The 21282-nt window shown below is 42.8% G+C and overlaps 2 protein-coding genes across 5 annotated transcripts in view; one reads left to right on the top strand and one right to left on the bottom strand.

Moving 5' to 3' along the window:
• The window catches only part of BORCS5 (BLOC-1 related complex subunit 5), a 78799-nt gene extending 73150 nt beyond the window's left edge, over positions 1–5649 (top strand). Inside the window, exon 5 of one of the 4 annotated variants that reach the window (XR_015743783.1) lies at positions 4192–5451. The gene's annotated coding sequence lies outside the window, so the exon portion shown is untranslated. Of the gene's footprint in view, positions 1–946; positions 2169–4191 lie in introns of those variants that run through there. The other 3 variants (XR_015743784.1, XR_015743787.1, XR_015743788.1) reach the window with 3 other exon arrangements.
• DUSP16 (dual specificity phosphatase 16) overlaps positions 1–21282 on the bottom strand; it is a 52869-nt gene extending 31587 nt beyond the window's left edge. The window contains exon 1 of the mRNA XM_026702200.2: positions 21095–21282. The gene's annotated coding sequence lies outside the window, so the exon portion shown is untranslated. The remainder of the gene's footprint in view (positions 1–21094) is intronic.

Below are 21282 nucleotides of genomic sequence, written 5' to 3' on the forward strand. Positions count from 1 at the left end.
GCAGTATGTAAGTCTAAGTGCTATTGGTATTGCTATCAGTTTGATCAATTTCTAATAGTAACCTCATTTTAAAAGTATCTCTTGCTGCGTGGATGAGGAATAGAACAGAATAGAGTAACAGAGTTGGAAGGGACCTTGGAGGTCTTCTAGTCCAACCCCCTGCCTAGGCAGGAAACCCTACACCACTTCAGACAAAAGGTTGTCCAATCTCTTCTTTAAAACCTCCAGTGTTGGAGCATTTACAACTTCTGGAGGCAAGTTGTTCCACTGGTTAATTGTTCTCACTCTCAGGAAATTCCTCCTTAGTTCTAGGTTGCTTCTCTCCTTAATTAGTTTCCATCCATTGCTTCTTGTCCTGCCTTTAGGTGTTTTGGACAATAGCTTGACTCCCTCTTCTATCTTGTCCTTGTTCTCCTGAGTTACTGCTACTGATGTCCTTAGAGTCCCCCCCATTCCATTCCCACCCACCCACCCAATACCAGTGCTCCTGCCCTGAATGTTTTCGTTTTGTATTTGGAACAATACACGAGAAGTAAAGGTGGACTGGGAAGAATAGAAAGAGATGCATTATAAGAATCCAGGAAAGGCTGGATTCAAAAGAGTTCCTAGTGTATACAATAAATGAAGAAAAACATCCATTTAAAAAAAAAACCCAGTGTATTACCAAAGACACATCGTATCTCGTTTGATGAATAACTTTCCTTCCAAAAGTGAACAAAGAACTATTACAAAGTCTGCGTTACTATCACTATTAATCTTCTCATCACTCCTGATCACCCATCTCCTCCCACTTGTGACTGGATGACTGTAACCTTGTAACTTGTATCATTACGATTTTTATTAACTGTTTCCTAGTATGATTTGATTGCTTATTGTACCCTATGACTATTATTAAATGTTGTACCTTATAATTCTTGACTCTTGAGGAATGTATCTTTTCTTTTAGGTACACTGAGAGCATTTGCACCGAGACAAATTCCTTGTGTGTCCAACTACACCTGGCCAATAAAGAATTATATTCTATTTTGTCAGAAAATGTTGATCCTTAACTGTCAAAAGGATTTGCCAAACTTTTCTCTAAATATCTCTCTGCTGAATGCAACCATTATCTTGCTAAAATCCAAATTCAGCCACACAAATCCTCAAGGCTGAGAAGTTGCTGAAAAGAGGTAGAACAACTTCTTACATTCCAAGTCAACAAGGTCACCAGGGATGGGTCAACAGATACTGATCTCTACCTACCCACCATCCTCTGGTCAACTGAGGCTTTCAACACTACGTTTTCTAATAAAAGAAAGAGAGGGTAAATTCAGGACAGTCATCAAGTGAATCCATCGTCACTAATCAATCTTAATCAAAACTTTGCCACAGGCAGAGTATCTGTCACTATCCTTGGCCCATTTTGGTCAGTACATCCTAAGTACAGGTAGACCTCAACTTACAACTGGACACTTAGCAACTATTCAAAGTTACGAAGGGCCCTCAAAAGGTACTTACATCCTAGTTTTGAGGTTCCAGTGCCACCTCCTGAATTTTTACAGCTCTTTACAATGTCTTGTAGCCCTGGGATTGCAATTTCCATTTTTGCCCAACCCCCCTGGTTTTTAGCAAAAAAATTATGGCTTAATGAGCACCTCAAATAAAGGTAGTAAAATCGGATTGGTCACATAATTGTAGTAGCTACTGAGATCCTGTAGATGGCGCTAGCAGCAAACTGCAGTGTTCAACCTATAGGGGCCACTTTGGTATTGCATGATCTCGTTCTCTATCTTGGGTTGGAAAGTCTGAGACTTTCCGGACTTATAGGTGACCTCATTTTACTAACATCACCACTATTCTTAAGGATTGGTTGGAAGGTTGTACCAATGTGGTTGGGAGGTTTCACCCATGTGGTATCTATTCTCCAATCCAAATGCTGTATCTGTGCTACTCTTCCTTGCTTGTAAAAATGGTATAAAAGAATAAATGCTGCCCAGGCAGTCAGACATCTTGGCACCCTGCACAATGACTGATTTTTGAAATCCATCATATAATGACCTGCTTTATGATCACTGCGACTTACAACTGTGATAGGTTGAGGTACCTTTTCCCCCGAAACCCAATTATGTAACATAGTCAGAGGTGGTATTCAGCAGGTTTTGACCAGTTCTGGAGAACCGGTAGTAGAAATTTTGAGTAGTTCGGAGAACCAGCAAATCCCACCTCTGACTGGCCCCGCCCCCTATCTATTCTCTGCCTCCCATTGAGTCTCAGCTGATTGGCTGGGTTTTCTTTGGTTGCCCTGCACAGGAGAACGGAGCTGGCAAGCAGGTTGGTGGGGTGGGGAGGGAATGGGGATTTACAATATCCTTCCCCTGTCATGCCCACCAAGCCACACCCACAGAACCAGTAGTAAAAAAAAATGAATCCCATCACTGCATATAGCTCTGTCCTGTCTTTCTAGGGATGAAAAAGTATAACAACTAATGAAGAGTGCACCCGCTGGTCTTCTTGTGTTTTGGAGGGTGGGGCCTTATCTAGAGGGATTCAGCCCTTCTTTGCTTTCCTGTGAGAAATCACTCGATCTCACGTGAAATAAATGAAATCAAATGTCGTATAAAAAGGATGGAACAAGACTGGTAAACATTCTTTTCAATACTCAAAAATGGCAACATTCAGTGATAAAGCAGACAGACTGCAAGGTTTTTCAGCAGATTAAAAGAAAACACAGAAAGAAATGCAGATCCAGAAATGGCTCAGCCTTTGCCTCCAAAGCCTCTATAAGAAGAAACCGGTTAGATGTTTCGAATAATTTAATATTGTGGAATACAGGAAAATTCTAGAGAAAGTTCGGTGTGTTCAGGCCCTGAGCCCTATTGATGGATTGAAGGCTGAAGTTTAAAGGCTCAGCTCTGTAAGTTATATAAAGAGGCACAGACAGAGGCAATTAGATTTGACTTGCATAAAGCAAATAAAAATAAATTAAAACATTCATGCAATATCCGGCTGAAATGGTTTACTTATTTCTCCAGAAAAAGGACTCTACGAACAGCATCTGTTCCTCTGCTTTAGTTCTGCTGGGCTTTCAGATTCTTGGGGATTCTCAACTTTAATCAGAGGCTGGTGGGAATATTAAAGCCCCCATGATTTCCCCAGCCTTATGTCACTGATTTCTCTATTCTGCCCTTTGGTCAAGATGACTCAACTAATGAGGGAGGGGCTGGGAAAAGCTAATTTGGACGTGACCTGAAGCATTCATCTCTCCCCCTGAAGGAATGTGGGTTGACTTCTAGTCTTAGAAGCCACACTAACAATAGCCTGTATCAGAATAATAGTGGAAGGAAAACAAGGATTTAAAAATTGGCCACCATCCAGGGAAAGCTAATTTCACTTTCTGAACCGAGCTTAATTTTCTCCCATTACAATAAAGAACTCTGGCTGAACTATATCCATGCTATGCTCGCAAGTTATTATTATTTTTAAATAATACTAGAGCAGAAGAGATTTGTTTCACGTCTAGTTGAGAACTCGTTGTTCTTTCAACGTTGTGTGACGAGGCTCATGTTGAAACGTGTCTCATCTAAAAGGGCTTCATTGCTTGAGAAAGAGAATTTGCCTTGTTGTTTCCTTGTACACTTAACATAGCAGCTTCAAGGAAATGACACCCGTTTCACTTCAAAATTAATTCAGGAGTTGCTCATTGCTTTATGGAATCTAGATTTAAAATCTAGAACTTCATGTAGGCCGAATAATGTACAACAATGTGTAGCTTTAGTTAACTTTGGGTCCGTCAGTAATTAAAATCTGGTGATGGGCCAGTTTGATTCAAGCATCAGTTGGAAAGTAGAATTTTTATTTCTACTTTACTTTTATAAAAAAAATAGAAATTTTATTTCTACCATAGCCAAAAAAGAGATAATTTTGGTGTGAGTTTCTCCCCCTCTCTTCACACACACACACACACACACATATACCACACACTCCATACACCACACACTCCAAAATTAATTCCTTCCTAAACTAAGCTTACTTTTTGCTTGATTTCACGCATAGCTGACTGCACAATTCTGAAAGTTCAAGTCCACACATCTTAGAAGTAGCCAAGGTTGAGGAACACTGTTTACCTGAAATTTACTAATTGAAATACCATGTTTGTTTCCTGTGGAGATCTCCATTGCATTCAACTGAATTTCAATTATATTTCTTCTTCAGCTACACAGTTGGACATGATGACCCAATGAACCTTTCCAGCTCTTATTTTCTTCTTTTACTAGACTTGGAAGTGTAATTAAAAACTGCTATCCTTTGAAATCACAACTCGGGGAGAGGCAAGATTGAAATATCCTTAACCAACATTGAAAGCGAAGTTCTATCAGTCTCACTGAAGACCTATGGATCTGACTTGACTTGTCCTGACCTGTTGCCTTAAGGACATTTGGCTTATCTCCCTACAGGTGAGCTATGACTCAAAAAAAAAAAAACCCTGGGAAATTTCACAACAGCCTTTAAAAAAAAAATCTTTCACTTTCTGTTTATGGATTTGGGAGAAACAAGGAAGAATTACTGACAGTGAAAACGATTCATCAGTGGAACAGGAATGGTGGGTTGCTCCATCACTGGAGGTTTTCAAGAAAAGATTGGACAACCATTTATTTGCCCAGGATAGTGTGAGGACTTGAAGGATCAGATGATGGAATGTATGTAAATAGTTGGCCCTGGGGATCAGATGAAGGGTCATGTGTGGAGATAGGATCCAGGTATGGATGGAATGGACACGAGAAAAAGGAATATGAATTCTGATACATTTTCTATTGTCTTCATATTTCCTATTGTCTTAAGCAGCCTTGCTCCTTCCTGTCCCTCTCTACAGGAGGAGGGTCACGGGGGAGTGGGGGGTGCTTCTCTCAGATAAAGATTTAAAACTGCTTTTACTTTTCGCTGCGAAAGAAGCGGGGTCGCGGGGAGTTACCTTGAGCTGCTCTGCAATAGGAAAGGGGTTGGAACCGCACATTCTTAGCGAGGCAGAAGTTAGCACCTTAAACCACTAGCCAGGATATTAGGCCCAAGAATAGCTTGCTTATATGAAAAACCCCAAAAACCACGTAGATGGCACATGAAACCAGGACACTTTGCAAGATACCCGTGACCTGGGGTGAAAAAAAGATGACGTGACATTTAGCTCTGTAAGGGGCTGAGATCCAAATAACCAGTCAATTTTATCTGTTATGCATGTATTGTTAGGGGAAGGGCAAAGGGCCGAATGAGACCACCCCTTGACTATAAAAATTGCTGTAAAATTCTCATTGAGGCCTTTGGTTATCTTTCGAACCAGGGTCCTTATATCTTGGTACCAAAATAAAAGCATATTGTATCACACTTTGCGTCCGGTGACTTATCAGCTTCGACACCAAGCAAGAGCCCAATTTTGAGGACAACAGACTCATATCTTGGCGCAAATCCTTTCCAGCCCTACGATTCTATTCTATTTCTGACCTGGTTAAAAATAAAAAACCCATTCCTTTAAAGAGCAGATGCAGAAAGGAATTATGCAAGAATCTTAGCGGATTTGAAAAAGGAAGCCGTAGCTGGTGAATGAACATAATTAGAATCGGGAGTGCTAATGCTAGGATTTTCCCCTTTTGCATACAATAAGAAACAGCAGGAATAGGGTGTGGAAAGCCATTGCAAACTGTCTTGGGAATTTTCATTACCATTTACATAGTAATAAATAAAGGCGATGACAGAAGAAACACATGGGATATTTTAGCCCCAATGACAAGACGGAATTAATCACTGCATTACTTCACCTCTTATTTCTAAATCATGTCACAATCGTGTCATTAAATGTGCCATTAGGTCTGATTTCGATCTTTACATGCAATTCCCAGAATTATTACAGAAATCAGAAAGATTACAAAAGAGAAGGCTGATTCATCGGTATCTAGTGAACAGAGATCAAAGATTTAAGACATGTCACAAAATTCCTAATAAAGGAAAACACAAACCTCTAATCCATTAAAAGGAGGCTAAATATTTTAGAAAATTATTTTATTGACTTCCCGCTATTACAGTTTACATAAGAGAACGGGCTGTTCAGGAGAGTCCCTGGGAAATTCCTTCCACGGAATAATAATAATTTACAGGATATCTGCCACATACAATTATATATTTGTCCTTTTCCGTGTAATGTTAGTCATAATTGGCTAATTTTTCCAAGGACCACTGATTCCCCACTGTTCAGTCAGAACTGAAGAAGCCTCCTTGGGTGAGAAGTGAAACATCTTCAAGGGGGAAAAGAACAAAGAAAGTCCAACTGCCTTTTGAAAAGCACCTTTGGGATGACCACTGATTTTGTTGAATTGGTTGTGATCTAGCAACACAAACATAGAAATGGAAGTGGAGAATATTATATTTCAGATAAAAGCTGGGAATATAGCCCTTTGACACATACAAAGGGAATCACCTGTCTTATTTTTGTTTAATGGCTGATTTAAACAACGATTTCCTTAAGATTTTAAGAGGTAAACCCCAACGCTCTTCTACCATGAAAGGTTTAGCACATCCCAGGCGCAAACCACAGATATAGAGTAGAATCTTGTAGGGTTTTTGCAAATCAGCTGCAAATCACTATGAATGCAGACATGTTGAGCACCAGAAGTTCAGTCATATGACTGTAGCCATCGGAAATCTACAACCAGATTGTAAGTCCCCTTTCTTGGGTCGGTCATAACTCTGAATGATTGCTGAACAACCGGTTGTAACTCAAGGACCACTTGTGTGTGGAGAGGATATGATGAGACAACTTCTGAATTGCTATCAAGAAGTTACCTTGGTCTTGATAGGAATGCATCAACACAACTACCTTCTGATTCTTACCAGCAACTATTTTTTGTAAACCACTTCGGTGAGATAGACAGTGTAGAAAATGAATAAAATAAATAGTCTTTGTCACTGAAGCACGTCTTGACTTTGCTAACCATTTTATTCTGTTTACTAACCATGTATCTATTTCATGGGTACCCAGGAAATATTTTAACTATCTTATGATATTTCCCTGATCCCTCACTGAAGAAGAGTTGTAAACATCACTATATCCTAACTTTTTGGAGTAAACAAAGCCCCCTGCCTTTGGGAAATCCTAAAATGGCACAGTACGGGGCTAGTAACATCAGTCTTTTGAAAGCTGCCAATTACGTTAACAACACAATGGCTTCATAACCCATTGCATGCTGTTCGTGAACTGTTAACGTAACTCTGATGTAAGCACTAAGTCCAGGCTTCCTTTAAATAATAATTTAATTACTCATAATAGAACAGATGAAAGAGTCATACAGCATTTCCTCATGCCTAGATCTGACATAGACACATTCTACTGGGGAAAAAAAAAATCCCACCACACCAATACAAATAGGATTATATTTTAAGTATAGCTGGAGGAGGAGGAGATGCTGGGTCAGGGAGGAAGATTATGCTCACGTAATCTGTTTCTGAGGTGACTGTGACGAAGCCCACATTACAAAGCGCATGAGGCAGCACACCGTGTGACGAGTCGCAAAGGCAGGGCCATAAGCATATATATTGCCTGGGATGACTAAGAGTTGAATACGTAAACTGACTCGATGGGGAGGATCCACACCCTACCCACACAATAGGGATGTTAGCTGCATCTTGACAAAGAAGACACTTAATCTGCTGACCTGAACAAATTGGTTAGCTGGCATGCACCTTCTGTCCAAGGTGATCAAAGAAGTGGTAGGACAACCAGGATAGGTGGGATCAAAAAGGGTTAGTAGACAATCTCCACTCTGACATCAAAACACAGATAGGAATGGGCTAAGGATCTGAACTGACTCATAGGTACTTCAAAAGCAGGGGTTCTCGAACCCTCCTTTCCTAAAACTCTCTTTTCCAACAACAAATGTTTCACCAGAATTTTTCTTCACTATGGAGATCCACTAATATTAATCTGGAGAGTGAACCATGCAATGAGCAGAGAAGGAAACTGGGTATGTCTAAGTCTATCAGAGAGAAGGCTAGGGGTGACTACTGGAGGGGTTCTCACAGAGAAGAGGGGGCTGTCTTCATCTCCAAAGCACCTGGGGGCAGGACAAGAAGAAACGGGTGAAAGCTCACCAAAGAGAGAGATCCTACTTGAAATGAAGGAGAAACTTCCTGACAGTGAGAACTAATGAGTGTCTTGGCTTGTCTACAGAACTTGTGGGTACTCCATCACTGGAGGTTTTAAGGAAAAAACAATAAGAAAACCATTTGATTGGGATGGTATAAAGCAGAGGTCCCCAAACTTGGCAACTTTAAGACTTGTGGACTTCCACTCCCAGAAATTCTCCAGCCAGAGAATTTCTGGGAATGGAAGTCCACAAGTCTTAAAGTTGCCAAGTTTGGGGACCTCCAGTATAAGGTCTCCTGCCTTGGCTAGCGGGCAATGAAGATCTCTGAGGTTCCTTTCAGCTCTATGATTCTATGAGATCAAAATGTAATTGTAAAGTATAAATTAAATCACAAACAAAATAAGAAATGTCAGAGACACATGTTGGAAGGCCTTAAACTTTAATCCTCTCTTTCCATCTGAAAAAGGGGAGCAGTGGCTCAGTGGCTAAGATCAGAAAGGTCAGAAGTTCGGTGGTTCGAATCCCTAGCGCCGCATAATGGAGTGAGCTCCCCTTACCTGTCCCAGCTTCTGCCAACCTAGCAGTTCAAAAGCACGTAAAAATGCAAATAGAAAAATACGGACCCCTTTGGTGGGAAGGTAACAGCGTTCCGTGCGCCTTCGGCGTTTAGTCATGCCGGCCACATGACCACAGAGACGTCTTCGGACAGCGCTGGCTCTTCAGCTTTGTAACGGAGATTAACACCGCCCCCTCGAGCCGGAAACGACTAGCATGTAAGTGCGAGGGGAACCTTATCTTTACTTTACTTTCCATCTGAAGTCAGCAGAAGGGCACTAGAGCGGCCCTTCAGCTACACTAGCAATCAGTTTGGCTTGCATTTAATTAGTCCAACTGCCAAGTGGAAAACAATGAACCAGGCCTTTCTCAGTTTTTTTTCCTGGGAGCGATAAATGGTAGGTTAAACACGTGTGTTTGTCTGTGACACACATTGGGGAAAAGTGAGGTGGCCACCAAGTATTTCTCACTGATTATTTGGTTTTTTTAAAAAAATTGAAAATACAGTCTTCTTTAAAATTTTGTTGGCAGGCACTAAGGAAATATTAAAACTTTACAGCATGCCTTCAGAGACACGGATCTTCTATAATTCAGTTTTCATGATAGAAATAACAAGCAAAAGCACCGACCTGTTTTGTTGTATCATTTTCCAAGTTGGTTAAATAGTGTTATTTATATTATGAATTTTTGAATAAAAGTTGTTTGTCAAAGGCAGTTTCTTGTAATATTATTCTTTTTCTTCTAAAATTCTTTCGTTCAAATGCTGGGTATGGGGAATGGAAAACAACACTTGAGCAGGAATTGTGCTTCAGAACCAATGCCCATTTGTAACTGATGTTTTAAAACATGCTTTGGATAGTACTCATGATATATAATTTATGTTCTAAATGCATAGAATTGATGAGGCCTGGTGGCCTGGGCACAAAAGCTAAACCGAGTTTGATCTGGTTAGTACTTGGATGGAGTCCATCCGGAAATCCCAGATTCTAGGTTAGAAAAAGAAGTAAAACAAAAATTCCAAGCCGCTTTGGTAGTCCTTGCCAAGAAATCTCCATGGGCACATCTATGACGTCACCAGGAGTTGAGCTGTGTGAAAGAAACTTTCCCCTTTATAAATCTTCGCTATTGATCGAGGTGGAAAAAAGGACTAAGAATTTAGTTACAGAGATGTTCAGCTGACAGAAGAATTAAATCACTACGGCAAACTCTTTGAAGGAGAAAATTGTTTCATTGAAAATCACTCCATTTTCATCTAGGCGGGGTGTGGGGTGGGGGATAGTAGATTGATAAAACCTGACAGATCAGACACTTTGGGTTGTGTGCAAACTCACAGGTCTGTGACAAGGGGAAGACAAATAGGAAATGCTACAATTAGGTCAATCTGTACACCAAGAAGGGCCACTTAATAACAGGAAAGGAACTTTGCTTCTGACTGTATTTTAACTTAGCTCTTAAATGTTTGCTGGTTGACCTGTCTGGGACTATAGTGTATATGAGGCAGTATACCAACACATCAATAGCACAACATTTTAGGTTATATCAGGGGTGTTAAACTTGATTTCACTGAGGGCCACATCAGGGTTGTGTTTGACCTCGGGGGGTTGTGGTGGGTGTGGCCACCACAGGCACCCCTGACACAAGTGATGTCAAGCTGGGTGGGCGTGGCCAGCTCGACATCATTCGTGTTGAGGGTGCCTATGGCAGCCCAAGCGCTCTGCCAGCGAAAATGGGATCCCGTGCTCCGTTTCTGGCTGCGATGGTCTCCTGCAACCCTCTGCTACTGAAAATGGGATTCTGTCAGGGGTGGGATTCAATTTTTTTAACAACCAAGGTGTGGCTTAGTTGGTGGGCATGGCTTGGTAGTCATGTGACAGGCTGGGCGTGGCCAACTCAATATCACTCACATCGAGGCGCGCATCTCCTCCCCTGGCCTCTTGTGACTGTGGGGGTGTTGCAACAGTCGTAAGTGTGAAAAACGGTCATAAGTCACTTTTTTCAGTGCCATTGTAACTTTGAATGGTCACTCCACACAAACAAAGTACCAGCAAAGGAGGGGGAAAAAACTCCAGAGATATTCCTGAGACAGGAAGCCTAATCCTGCCAAGAATATAATAAGGGTTAACAGAGGCAGTTTCTGTAAGCAACACCAGAATGTTTCCTTCCTGCCTTCCTTACAGGATTAGGCCAGTAATTTCTTCTAACAACCGGTTCTCCAAACTGCTTAGAATGTTAACAACCGGTTCTAGCGAATAGGTGCGAACCTATAGAATCCGACCCCTGGATCCCATGCTCCGTTTCCAGCTGCGATGGCCTCCTGCAACCCTCTGCCAGCAAAAATGGAGCTCGGGAGAGCTGCCCTCATGAGCTCAGTTTTCTCTGGCAGAGGCACCATGGGCTGGTTCCAGGGTTGGCTCCGTGGGCCAGATCTAAGCACTCCATGCGGAAGATCTGGCCTGAGGGCCTTGAGTTTGACATCCCTGGGTTATATTGTAGTAGTTTACTCAGAAATGCTTCAGCTTGCCAAGTATAATATTAGCAAAAATTTACACAGGTACTTCTTGACTTACAACAGTTCATTTAGTGACCCTTCAAAATAACAATGGCACTGAAAAAAATGACTTATGACCACTTTTCACATTTATGGCCATTGCAGCATCCCCGTGCTCACGTGATTTACATTCAGGTGCTTGGCAACTGGCTCACATTTAGGACACATTGCGACCTTCTGACAAGCAAAGTCAACGGAAAAAGCCAGGTTCACTTAACGACAGCCTTTACTAATTTAAGAACTGAGGCGATTCACTTAACAAACGGGGTGAGAAAAGCCGTCGAACTCACTTAACACGTCTCGCTTATCCGCATGGTAAATTGTGGTTGTAAGTTGAGGACTACCTGTATAAAGACGATCTGATCTTTTTTCACCCTGGGGTAGCTCCTTTCAAATGTGCCCTCCTAGTTGGCTTTTTTTGGATAAATCCATAGGACAAGAATCTTGACCGAAGCAATTTGGTTCTTTTTTAATGACTGTGATCGACAGCCCTGTCTTGCCATAAGGAGGAAACAGTGAGGGATAGGAGCATGTCATGCTCACCTCACTTTCTTAATTAACTGCAATTTTCATTCCTCTCCTGCGTTCTCCGCTCCTTCACCTACCACGAAAGAGCCTTTCGCAGAGACTCAAAGTGGACAGCTGCCAGCTCTACCAGAGCCAAATCAGAGTAGGTCACCCTTGGCAAGGCAACAAACCACAAATGGAGCACAAGGAAAACACAGGCTGCCCTCTCCCTCTCCCTCTCCTTCCCTCCCTCCCCCCCCCTCTCTCTCTCTCACACACACACACATACACACACGGCCATTAGCTCCCTTCCTGCTTTCTGCCTCAGATGAGAAACCTGTTACAACCATTCAGGGGAAAAATATATGAAATGCTTTCCCCAAAAAGCCACCGTAAAGGGAGTACGCACAGCTAGCTAGAACAACTAGACACAAGGACAGTTTTCCCCCGAATGCCATCACTCTGCTAAACAAATAATTCCCTCAACACTGTCCAACTATTTACAAAGTCTGCACTACTATTACTGTTAATCTTCTCATCACCCCTCCCACTTGTGACTGTATGACTGTGACTTTGTCGCTTGTATCCTAATGATTTATATTGACTGTTTCCTAGTATGATTTGATTGCTTATTGTACCCTATGACTATCATCAACTGTTGTACTGATGATTCTTGACTCTTGACGAATGTATCTTTTCTTTTATGTACACTGAGAGCATTTGCACCAAGACAAATTCCTTGTGTGTCCAATCACACTTGGCCAATAAAGAATTCTATTCTATTCCTATTCCTATTCCTATTCCTATTCCTGTTCCTATTCTATTCCATTCCATTCCATTCCATTCCATTCCATTCATTTATTCATTCATATCTTTGGAAGAGAAATCAGGAGAAGAGAGTAAAAAGGTGAGATTGTGATAGACGTGGGGCATAAAAGTCAAGAATGAGTCTACAAGCATGAGAAATGCTCTGATCTCCCTTACATGCATCCTGTGTGTGATATGTGAGAAAAAGTATGAACAGAACCTCGTTCCTCTGTGATCAAGGATTAGGGAAATTTGCATACTTTCCTACTCAATCTCTTTTTAAAAATAAACAATAAAGTAAAACAGACTTTTGAATTTAGTCTGGTTGGGATGTGGAAAGGAAAAGCTAAAACATATGATGATGCAGGAACTGGGCCTGGCTAGCCTAGTGAAGAGAAGGACCAGGGGAGACATGATAGCAGTCTTCCAATATTTGAGGGGCTGCCACAGAGAGGAAGAAGGGGTCAAGTTATTTTCTAAGGCACCCAAAGGCAAGGAATAATGGATGGAAACTGATTAAGGAGAGGTTCAACCTGGAAATAAGGAGAAACTTTCTGACAGTGAGAACAGTCAACTAACAGAACAGAAGTTGCCCTTGGAAGTTGTGGGAGCACCATCACTTGAGACTTTCAAGAAGAGATTGGACTCCCATCAGTCAGAAATAGTGTATGGTCTCCTGCTTGGGTGGGGGGTTGGACTAGACCTGTAAGATCCAGTGGTGGGATTCAATTTTTTTTACCACCGGGTCTGTGGGCGTGGCTTGGTGGGTGTGGCAGGGGAAGGATACTGTAACATCTCCAGTCAGAGGTGGGATTTGCCAGTTTTACTGAACTACTCAAAAGTTCCGCTACCGGTTTTCCAGAACTGGTCAGAACCTGCTGAATACGGTAAGACCCCTTCCAACTCTGTTAATCTGTTAACAATATAAGATTGCAATCTAGGTTTGGGAATCTTAGTCATTGTGGACTTTGGCCAGTGAATTAAACTGTGGACAAAAATCTCCGTAACACTTTGAAAAAAGCCAATTCAGTCCAATGTGACAATTCATGCCCTACACAGCAACACTCAGATTTACGGCTGTGGTTTTCTTCCATTTCATCGGGTTATTTCTTGTATCATTTGGAAGAGGGCCCTTCCAGCCTCAAAAGCCCTGCTGGTGCTTGTGAATGGAATACTTCGAACGCTTGAAATATTTTGTTGGAAGGGCCAAGCAATAGCTGACTTGTTGTAACTGTTTGCCTGGCAAAGGGAGGTCTGAGTGCCAGACTTTGGGTCTGTTTGTGGATGTGAGGATCAATGATTTACAGTGATAAGAAGATGGACAACAAACACTGACGGAGAAAGGAATCACCTTGTAGAAATTTGTAGGTTATCAGGGTTGGGCTGCTGGAAGTTCGTAGGGGTCCGGGAGAGCCCCTAGCTAAGAATCTGTGCAGTTTGGAGGACCCCCAAATCCCACTCCTGGCTGGCCCCGCCCACCCCTCTCCCAGGAGTCTCCACGCGGCCCGTTTTGTATGCAGGTAAGTGCAGGGCATGTGCAGAGGCTCAGGGATGGCAAAAAACGGGCCTCCTGGGAGTTTGGGAAGGCCGGAAATGGGCCCAGCTTCCAAAGAGCCTCTGGAGCCCTGGGGAGGCCATCTTTGCCTTCCCGGAGGCTCGAGGAAAGCCTCCGGAACCCGTGGAGAGCAAAAACGCACACACACCCAGCCGTGATGCAGGAGGCTGACGAGGCCACACCCACCATGGCCACGCCCACCCTGCAACCAGGCAGAGAACCAGTCGCTAAAATTTTTGCAGCCCACCCCTGTAGGTCATGCATGTCTGAGCGTAAGCCCAAACAGCCATGACTCCAGATATTATAGGGAGTCCTCAACTTATGACCAGTTGGGACTAGAATTTCCATTTCTAAGAATGGCAAATGATGCACCCTGAATTTGCAACCTTTCGTGTTGTAACTAACCGAGAAAAATTAAGGAAATCACTATAGTTTTTAAGCAAACCGTGAGGTTGTTTAACAAATCCAACTTCCCCCCCATTAACTTGGCTTGTCGGAAGCCGGCTAGGAAGGGAACAAACACAGGGTGTTCCCATCACCGTAGAGGCGTCGTGATGGCTGTAAGGTTGAGGACTATTTCTGTTCTCTTCTTTGATAACGACCAATTTTAAATCACATTTCGTATCCTCTTTAATATGCATTAAATGATTTTTCTTATAGGCAATCTTGAATTCGCAACCATTCATTTTAGTGGTGGTTGGAAGTTACAACCGCACTGAAAAAAAGTGACTTATGACTAGTTTTCACACTTATGACCGTGGCAGCGTTCCCATGGCCATGTGATCAAAATTTGGTTGCCTGGCAACTGGCATCTATTTATGACAATTGTACTGTCTTGGGGTCAAATGTGATCCCCATTTGTAACCTTCTGAGACAGCTTTTGACAAGCAGAGTGAATGAGGGGAAACCAGATTCGCTTAAGTACAACAGGATTCACTTCACAACTATGGCAAAAAGTCATAAAATGAGGCACAATTCACTTGGTAATAGAAATTTTGGGCTCAATTCATAATCTAGAGCCCTCCGTACTTTTGACACAGTTGATCAGTTAAATTTTAAGATTCTTTTGTATAAGCATCTGTCTTTCTGTCTCTCTCTCTCTCCCATCTCTCTCTAATCTATCATCTCTCTCTCTCTCCCCTCACCCATCTCTACCTATAATCTGCCACTTGGTTAGCAAAGCCATGTATTTGAGTTAATACTTATGATCCTGCAGAACAGTCTCTAGCGTCAAAGAACTCTCAAAAGCCAGTCCTGCTGCTACCAGAATACAACCTGCTCCCAATGAGAGCCAGTTGGATCTAACGGTGAAGGCACCAGACTCGAAAGCAGGAGGTCGCGAGTTCAAGTCCTGCCTTAGCCATGAAAACCAGTCACTCTCAGCTCAGCCCAGCTCACAGGCTTGTTGTGGGGAAAACAGGGGGAGGAAGGTGTGTTGGGTATGTTTGCCACCTGATTTTTATTTGTAAAAATAATAACGGTGGGGTGCAAATAAATAACTAAATAAGTTCACAAACTTCACAAAATGAAGCATATCCAATGCTAAGTCATTTATTATCCAACTAAGAAGCAGGAAGGTCATCCTCTAAATTCTCACTTTGCTAACAAGGTCGCCTTCAATCCAGCTTAGTCACCATAAACCACAATATAAAGATAAAAATGCGAGATAGAGATTATATATTAAAGCCCTCCTTCCGTTGAACTCAATGGCCTTGTGACCACCTGAATACAAGCAAGTATTATTTTTTTCCTTGGCAGCAACACAGAAGTGGCTTGTCATCAATTTTCATCATCATGACATTTTCCCAACTTCCAGGGCTATAAACTAGACTGAGAGTATATTAATTACTAGTTTACCAGTCCCATTAATAAACTCCCAAGAGTAACCAAGTTTACCTCAACTTAATATTTGAGGGATCAGCCACATTTAGCTAACTGTTGATATCTACAGTGGCTTAAACATCTTGGAAAAGACTATTTATTAAAAAGCAAGTAAAAAAAGGAGACCTTCAGTTTAGATCAAAACATCTGGAATAAGTACCACATGCTAGTTTTTTTTATCATGCTTATAAAGTTCCAGCGGTCCATTTAATTACCCTTTCCCCCTAAAATACAGTATTGTATAACATCTTGATAATAAACTACATTTAACAGAAATCAGAACAAGTAGAGATTTGTCGATAATAAATTCCTTGAGACCAATCTTTCCTCTCACTCTCTCTTATCTAAAAATCAACTTCCTTTAGTGGAATATGAGAAAGTTGTTGAAATAATTTTAATTTCAAGGGTGCATTTAACAAGGATGCATCTGATATTTATGGCATTTGGGTAGGAAACTGATAAATACTGATGAATTGTAGTAACTTGGGGCCACTGGGAAACCTGCCCTCAAGGATGTATCCCAATGGTTCCTCATTAAAAAAAAAAAACAGGAACATTTTCATGTGTGTGACTTTTCCAAAGATTTAAATAACCAAGAGAATACTTATAAAATTCCAGCTAGCCTAAAACTATTTGCAACTAAGAAGATAAAACATACAGTAGTAATTAGTAAGTGACTTGGATAGAATAAAAAATTGGATGGAAGTTGAACAAGAAAAAGACAAATTTCTCAAATTGTCTTCCTCAAGTTGCAAACTTTGTCTTCCCCAAGTTACACAAAGAATGCCTTGACAGTAAATGGGAATATGAAAAACGTTCCAGGATTTTAGCTGGTTGCTGAACATGAACTTAGGAGGTGATGCTGCTGCAAAACAAGATTATGTAATCTTTGGATAACACTTATAAAAATCGTTTCCAAGCGCAAGAAGTAATTATTCTACTTTATTCTATACTACTCCATTTTTTTTTAGACCTGAAACATCACATCTAATTCCAAGTCTTGCAGATTAAATTTACTAGCAATTTGAAATGCCTCTAAATGAGGGAAAGATACGATAAGAAATCAAACTTCTTTTAAAACAGATCTAAAGAAGAAATAAGTAGGGGAAAGGATGGGTGGGTACGAGATAGTTCATAGAAACTATTGAAAGATATCCAGCCTCCAGAACTGAAAAAATAAATTTTATAGAAGGACAGAGGAAGTTTCCAGAACACATGAAACATTAACAGATTAACAAAGTTGGAAGGGACCTTGTAGGTCATCTAGTCCAACGCCCTCCCCCCCCCCGGCCAAGGAGGAGACCAAACACCATTTCTGACAAATGGCAGTCCAATCTTTTCTTGAAAACCTCCAGTGATGAAGCTCCCACAGCTTCCGAAGGCAAAGCTGTTCCATGGGTTGATTGTTGAAAGCAAATAAAGCATTTTAAAGTTTTTAGAGGATAAGAGGATTCAGATGAATGGCTTCCATTTGGGAACAATTCAGTTCTAAGGGATAACTGGGACTCACCTGAATTGATTTAAGTAGAGGATAATACTCAATAAAACTTTCTCTACTGATGCTCAAGCTTTGAGTTCCTGCATCAGGTGGGAAATGAGAAGAAAGAAGCCTGAGTTATGGCTTGATCAGCGTCTGAGGAAGAAGCCCCTTCAGGGTAAGCAAATGGATCCTTCTGCATCTATGAGCAAATCTCTTCTCTGTGTTCCTTAATCTCCTATTTTCACGTCCTTTCCCGCATTCCACCCCTCTATTAAACAACTAATTCCCACAACATTATCAAGCTACTTACTAAGAGTGTATTACTACTATTCTTCTCACCCTTCCTATTACCTATCTCCTTTTCTACTTATGACTTATAACCAGGTTGCTTGTATCTTTACGATTTATATTGTGTTATTTAGTTTCCTAGTATGATTTTGATTGCTTACATAGTATCGTATGAGTATCACTAAGTGTTGTATCTTATGATCCATGATAAATGTTCTTATGATGACTACGATCATGATTTATCACTTCTATCTTTTATGTACACTGAGAGCCTATGCACCGAAGACAAATTCCTTTGGTGTCAATCACACTTGTCCAACAAAGAATTCTATTCTATTCTATTCTATTCTATTCTATTCTATTCTATTCTATTCTATTCTATTCTATTCTATTCTATCCTATCCTATTCTGTTCTACTCTGTTCTCTTCTCTTCTCTTCTATTTTCTATTCTATTCTACCTTATTCTATTCTCTATTCTCTATTCTATTCCATGCTATTCTCTCTTCTCTCCACTTCTCTCTTCTATTCTCTTTCTGTTCTCTATTCTATTCTATTCTATTCTATTCTATTCTATTCTATTCTATTCTATTCTATTCTGGCCTATCCTATCCTATCCTATTCTATTCTCTCTTCTCTTCTTTTCTCTGTCCGGTGAGATCCTCCTTAGCAGTCACCTGCAGGATCACCTCACCATTTAAGACACCATTAAGGAGCAGGAAGAACCATCAGAGGAAAGCGAATGGCATACACAAGTACCCACAGTCACCAGGATTACACATCTATGTACATTCCCCTCCTTTCTCAGTCATTTTCTTTCTTTCTCAGTCCCTTTGAATTAAGATCTATTGAAACATTCACTATAAACCCATGCTCATTTAAAAAAAATAATGAAGACGTGCTTGCGAAGATTCAATTTGGGATAGTGGTTAGCAATAGCAATAGCACTGAGACTTATATGCCGCTTCACAGTGCTTTTACAGCCCTCTCTAAGAGGTTTACAGAGTCAGCCTATTGCCCCCAACAATCTGGGTCCTCATTTTACCCACCTTGGAAGGAGGGAAGGCTGAGTCAACCTTGAGCTTGGTGAGGATCGAACTCCAGGCTGTGGGCAGAGTTAGCCTGCAATACTGCATTCTAACCACTGGCCACTAGGAAGGAGAATGAGAAAGGAATAAAGGAATGAATGAATGAATGAATGAATGAATGAATGAAGGAAGGAAGGAAGGAAGGAAGGAAGGAAGGAAGGAAGGAAGGAAGGAAGACAATAGCACTTAGACTTATATGCTGCTTCACAGTGCTTTTACAGCCCTCTCTAACCGGTTTATAGAGTCAGCCTATTGCCCCCAACAATCTGGGTCCTCAGGCTAAGGCACCAAGCTAGGGAAACCAGTTCTAGTCCCACTTTAAATTCCATAGTCAACCAGGTAACTGGGCCAATCACTGTCTCTCCCAGCCTTGGGAAGGAGGCAAGGGGAAAGAACTTTTGAAATCTTGCCATGAACCTATAGAGACTAGTAATCAGGAGTCAACACCGACCTAAAGGTGTGTGTGTGTGTGTGTTTGTGTGTGTGTGTGTGTGTAGAGGAATGAACACACACACACACAGAGAGACACACACACACATGCAAAGCACTTTAGAAACCAAGAATGCCCACCATTTTAAAACAAAAAATGATCTTAACAGCATGTCAAACTATTCTACAGCCATCCAGGTAAATTCACCTTGCCACAATTATACAAAAAGTATTTCACTTTCTCTTCCGTCTGATTTGCCAGTTCACAAGGCGTTCATCCAATTGTGTTAAAAAAAAAAAGTAACAGGACTCTTAACACAGCAATTGGACACAGGGGGTAGTCCCCTCATCCCCCCCACCAAAAAAAACCCATACTTAGGCTGAGGAGTGAGGCTTTTATTAGTTGCCACTTTGTCCTTTCTTTGCAAAGGTATCTTATTACGGTTGCAAAACAACATGTTTGTCGGCAGGTCGCGTTTATGCAAGGGAATTGCTACATGCTTCCCATCCACGAAGCCTCGGCAGGCAACAGAAGTCGGTGGAGGGTTTGCACTGCAGCCAACTAACCCATTAACACCGCCTGCCACAACTCAGAAATACGGGGCTTTCAAACGCGACAAAAGCGCGGTCTTCCCAAGCCTCGCTCGGCTTTGCCTTAGCCTAGCCTAGCCCAGACCTCCAGCCTGTCTAACCATCCCCTCATCTGAAAGGACAAAGCCCGTGCAGCGCCCAAATTTAAATCGTCTACAGGACCGACCTGCAAATGAAGGGCAGTCAGCAGAACCAGATGCCCATGTGTGTGTATGTGTGTGTGTGTGTGTGTGTGTGAGAGAGAGAGAGAGAGAGAGAGAGATTCTCTCTCTGTGTGTGTATGTGTGTGTGTGAAAGATGCTTGTTTTCTGAGCCGAGGATACGGAGCGGGGGGTCCTTCCCAAAACCCAGAGGCTGCCCAGGTGGGGGTGGGTGGGATACCAGAAGAGAGCTGCCCCTCCCACCGAGCCCCCCAAATTTAAATGGTGCAAAGGACCGGCCCGTTTTCCAGCAAATGAAGGGCAGCCAGCGGAACCATATACCCTTCTCTCTCTCTCTCTCTCTCTCTCTCTCTCTCTCTTTCTCTGTGTGTAAAAGATGCTCGTTTTCTGACCGAAGGACACGGAACAGGGGGAGTCCTTCCCAAAAACCAGAAGGGCTTCCCAGGTTGAGGGGGGAGGGAGGGCAGAGGGGAGTCCGCCCCGCCTCCGGACCCCCCCAAATAAATGAAAATGATGTAAAGGACCGGCCCGTTTTCCAGCAAATGAAGGGCAGCCAGCGGAACTATATACCCGTGTGTGTGTGTGAAAGATGCGGAACGGGGGGGGGGTCCTCCCCGAAAGCCAGAAGGGCTGCTGCCCAGGTGGGTGGGGGGGGGAGGCAGAAGGGAGCCCCCTCCCGCCTCCTCACCCCCGAAGCCTCCCGCATGAGGGGCTCCTCTATCGCTCCGTCCAGGCCGATTCCTCGAAGTCGGAGAGCGAGCGAGCGAACGAGCCAGCGCGCACCTGGCGGGCATCCCCCTCCCCTCGCCTCCCGGTGCCAACGGCTCCCTCAGGTAAGGGGGTTACCTGTACGCCCCGCCCACCCTCCTCAGCTACCTGAAGGGAAACCCCTCTTCCCACCGGGTCTTCCAAGGCAGAAAAGCAAACCAGGAGGAGGAAGAGGAGGAGGAGGAGGAGGAGGAGGCGGCGAGGAGGCGCTTGAGGAGAAGCAAGACAGTCCCGGCTCCTCGGGGGGGGAGGGGGCGAAGGAAAGAAAAAAAAAAAAAGCCGGCGCGCCGACCCCACCTCGTCCCTCACGCCCCCCACTTCAAAACCTACCGTTCCCCACCGGGCGCGGGAGGCGAGGCCGAGTGAGGGGCTCCTCCGGGCAGCAGGAGGAGGAGGAGGAGGAAGAGGACGGAGCAGGGGAGAGGGTGAGAGAGAGAGGGGGGGCGGGAAAAAGGGCTGCCGGCGAGCTGCTGCCCAGCTGGGAGGCGTCGAGTCCGGGCTGCAGCCTCGGCTGGAAG

Source organism: Pseudonaja textilis, chromosome 5 (genome assembly GCF_049901715.1).
Source record: "Pseudonaja textilis isolate UNSWEBS1 chromosome 5, rPseTex1.2, whole genome shotgun sequence".
Taxonomy (NCBI): Eukaryota; Metazoa; Chordata; class Lepidosauria; order Squamata; family Elapidae; genus Pseudonaja; species Pseudonaja textilis.